Source organism: Nannospalax galili, unplaced genomic scaffold, assembly GCF_000622305.1.
Source record: "Nannospalax galili isolate Female #2095 unplaced genomic scaffold, S.galili_v1.0 scaffold4178, whole genome shotgun sequence".
NCBI classification, from domain to species: Eukaryota; Metazoa; Chordata; class Mammalia; order Rodentia; family Spalacidae; genus Nannospalax; species Nannospalax galili.
In genome coordinates this window covers 16916-21625 of record NW_008340718.1, presented here as the reverse complement: position 1 = coordinate 21625, position 4710 = coordinate 16916, and positions in this window count along the sequence as shown.

The window sequence follows — 4710 nt, the reverse complement described above, 5'->3', positions numbered from 1 at the left end:
GAAGGAGAAGAATCCCAAGACAATGGCATGGACCAGATCTTCAACAGAATTGTGGAAGAAAATTTCCCAAACTTAAAGAAAGACATGCCCATACAAATGCAAGAAGCATACAGAACACCAAACAGACAGGACCAGAACAGAAACTCTCCATGGCACATCGTAGTCAAAACACTACACACACAAAACAAAGAGAAAATTCTGAAAGCTGCAAGAGAAACAAGTCACACATAAAGGAAAAACCATTAGGATTACAGCTGACTTTTCAGTGTAAACTATGAAAGCCAGAGAGCCTGGACCAAAGTATTCCCAGTTTTAAATGACCACAGATTTTTAAAAATTTTATATTTATGTTATATGTATGGGTGTTTGCCTGCATGTATGAGCATCATGTGCATGCAATGACTGTGGAGGCCAGAAGAGGGCATCAGATTCCCCTCTGGAACTAGAGTTACAAATGAGCGTTAGCTGCCATGTGGATGTTGGGAATCAATTCTGGGTTCTCTGCAAGAACAGCAAGTGCTCTTAACCACTGAGCAATCTCTCCAGGCCCATCACTTCAATTTTTAAGACTATTTGTGTCTTTTTCTGACCCTTCAAGCCAAGCTGACACTTGGCTTGTACATAAACCAGCTGTGGATACCCAACTCTAGACTTCTCTACTTTGTCCCTTGTCTGCCCCTCTATAATCTCTCATCTCTGCCTGTCAGTGCTGCCCTTGCTCTTCAGTCCTGACCTTCACTCCTGCCTTTGAGACTGTTTATTCAGCGGGTGTTACTGAGTGCTTGCTGAGTGATCAGGACTACTTGTTCATGGTGAACAGGCATGGACAACCCAGATCCCTGGAGCCCCTGGTCTGCATGGCTACTGGTCTGCTATAATAAAACCTGGTTTCTCCAGTGAGCTGTGACCTGTCTAGATCTGGCCTGGTTTATCTATTTGCATTTCAATTGTCAATTCATCAAGCAAAGTAAGATCAAAAGGCAAGAAGTACAAGGTGGTACACAAATCTAGAAGATGTAGCATTTTAGATCTCACACCCTCCTCCTGTGGACTCTCACTGGCTTGCAATAAAAAGTAATTAAGGTAATTTCAGCAGCTTTGACTCTCCTCAGCCTGATGCGGTCTGGGTCCCTTTGCTCTGAAATTCTCACAAATGTGCCCACCATGTCTCAAGGGAAGCCCCCTCCCACAACCCCCAGTAAACAGAGAAATAAGACAAAATCATCTTCTTTAAAGGAAAAGGTTCCAAGCAACTGAAAAGGCAAACTCACTTGTGCTCTGTTCCTAGAAATATAGTTGTTCTATCTACCTCTAAACAATAATTTAGGGTTTAAAAAATAAGTAAAAAGCTTCATTTGTAACACTGGGTTTAAAACAAGCTATTAAATGTTACATTTGGTTGGCTTGCTTTTTAGTTTGACATAAAGTTCAATTAAAAAATAAAAACCAATAGCAGAACTTTCAAGTTCAGTGGGAGGTTAGCTCTGGATCTGAAGGTGACCACCAGCACCGTAAATACTCAGGAGGGTGAAAAGATTCAAATTGCAGCAAAAGTGGAAACAGACACAATTAGTAATCCAACGCCCTCCAGGGGCAATTTTTGTCAGCTAAAGCATGCACTAGCCCTGCGAGAACAAAGGACGGTAAGAGTTAGAAGGGATTTCCATACCCCTCACATCTCTATAGACGGCTATCACCCAGATATTGCATGTGATGGTTTGAAAGAGAATGCTACCCTTAGGCTCCAAGTATTTGAACATTTTATCCCCAGTTGGTGGCGCTGATTTGAGAGGTTTTAGGAGTGTGGGCTTTGGAAGCAAGTCACTAGGGGCAGGTTTATTTTTTGTTGTTTTGTTTTGTTTTTTTAATAAATAATTGAGAATTTCATACATGTATATAAGGTGTTTTGTTTTGAGAGTTCTTAATGCTTGCCAGATTTCCAGCCTCTGGCTGCTTCCTGTGCCTGCTTGAAGATGTGATCTCTGGGCTCTCTGCTCCAGCCATCTCTGCCACCATGCCTTCCCTGCCATTACGAAGCACTAACCCTCTGAACCGTAAGCCAAATAAACTCTTCCTTTTACAAGTTTCCTTGGTCACAGTGTTTTATCACAGCAACAGAAAAGTAACGAATACACTGTGGTTCTACCTCTTCATCCAATGAAACCATTTCCAGGAAGGCCCATTGCTTACTTCACACTTACGTAGTGATTTGTGCAAGTTACCACACATTTCCCGCACTCACTCCTTTCTCCAGAATTACACTTCTACTCCCTTAGACTAGATAGACCCATCCAGCTCACTTTGTCCATAAAAAAAGTATATAAAAAAGTGTTTCTATCCATTCGGATAGAAACTTTAACCCAGTGCGTGACCAGGCATACTGCTGCTGCCTCCTCTGAACTGATGGGACACTCTAGAGAGTGGCTCCTCCACCAGCCTGAGCCCTGATGTAACCCTGATGATGGCTACTGGTAGGCATGAAAAATAGCCCTGCTGTATTGAGGTCCTGAAACCTGGGAAGTCTTGTGTCACCACTGCATGACCTCAGCTATGCTGGCTCTCACGCTGAACTAGGGCTTACAGCTACTCCTCACAAAACACCAGACCCTCCCCCAGTAGATGTGAAGGTAAAAAATATGCAGTTCACATTTTAGGAAATCTAAAGTCATAACTACGGTCACAAACAATACATAAGTAAGTACATGTGACTGTCCCAATTAAACTTCACTTACAAAGCAGAGAGGCCACACTTCACCCCGGCCATAGTTTGTTCACTCTACAGGGAGCACTGTTGATTAAGCAAACCTGATTCTGTGCCCTTTTCCCTCCCTACTCAATTGCATTTATCGACTTTCACATTGTCCATGAAACTACAATTCTCTCTACAGCTACATGACAGGAATCTAAACATGAGATTGAAATACTTTCCGCAATTTTAAGCACCCATTAATTAAATAACCTGCTGGTCCCACAGGAAAGAAATGGTACAAAGTAAGAACTTCATTATAAAGGGTTAGGAAGGAGGCCATTTTCCCAAGTGAAAGCTGTTATAAGTTTCAGATTCCATCTCAGATTGGTTGTTTACCATATTTCTTATTCCATACATCACTGCCACAGTAATGCAATGTACAAAATTATTCACAAAACACATCTTGCTAAGTCTGTGCACTAATATTTAATGCTTCTTTGTATAAAATTTTCAGCTAAATATTATACTGGAAAAACGCTTGTATGATGCAAATGTAAACCTTTACAAAGCAATTCTTTGTGTCTGGCTATTACATCTTCCAATGACAGAAAGGCCCAGCAACTAGTAGGACTACAGAGACAGGTGAATTAAAAAAAGGTGGTTTTCCTCTTGCAGTGGGCGGTACCATCCAGTACCATCCAGGTCAGAAGCCTCTTCTCCTCCTTCCCTCTGATCCCTGATGACAGCAGGACTATTCATCCCACAGACTCAAGTTGGAGACAACGAAAGTGACTTGATTTGGCCACTGGAATGTAGCCAGAAGTGTGGTGTGCCACTCTGTGTGCTTTTATCAACCTCCTGGGGGAACCCAGTACTCAGCCTAAGCCTACTGTTCTAATCACTGTGTGGATAAGGAGTCGGGACATTAATGCCTGCTGTCATAAGTCACTATGTTCCTGAATTGCTTGTTAAGCAGTGTCAGTGGTAGTCACTGTTCTTTCTTACTTACCTGAACTTTTTTTTTTTGCATTGTTATATGAAAAGAAAATCATGATTTTTTTTTTTTTTTGGTCTCTTTGAGACAGAGTCTCCCTGTAGCCCCAGCTGTCCTAGAACTCACTATGTAGACCAGGCTGACCTTGAACTCACAGAGCTCCACCTGCCTCTGCCTCCCAAGTGCTGGGATTAAAGGCGTGCGCCACCATGCCAGGCGAAAATCATGATTTTTAAAAAATATTAGTTTTTATTTTATATGTATGAGTATATTGCCTGGATGTATGGACATGCACCCATGCTCTGCAGTGCACACAGAGGTCAGAAGAGGGCATAGGATCCCCTGAAGCTGGAGTTATGGACAGCCGTTAGCCTTCATGTGGGTTCTGGGAATAGAACCTGGGTCTTCTGCAAGAACAACCAGTGTTCTTAACTGGTGAGCCATCTCTCCAGTCCCCAAAATCATGATTTCTGAATACATTTCAGTTTAACAAAAACAAGTGCCTCTACATTTTTAATACACCAGTCAAGTGTGATTAAGTCTATAATTTCATGGGAACCGTTTTCTAAGTTTCTCAGCTTTTCTTCTTCTAACAAGGTGATGTTTTGAGGAACTAAGGGGCATGTCCTCAACTATTCCCTACAGTTCATTGAACTATTCTCGGGAAGTAAAGATAAACCCATTAACTTAGGAAGGGCTATTTCCAACTGTGCACCAAACCCTTTAATGAATCCCAAACCAATTATGTAGATTTTTACCCATACATTTCAAATGGAAAACAGAAACCATTAGAGTTTATCACATAAAAAAGAGTAATATTGGGACTGGAGAATGGCTCAGCAGTTAAGAGCACTTGCTGCTTCTGCAGAGGACCAGGAGTTAAGTTCCCAGCATCCATATTGGGCAGCTCACAACCTCCTATAACTCTAGCTATAGAGGATCTGACACCCTCTTCTGGCCTCTGAGGGTACCAACACACATTTGTATACACACACAAAAATTAACAAATAAATAAAAATAATACACA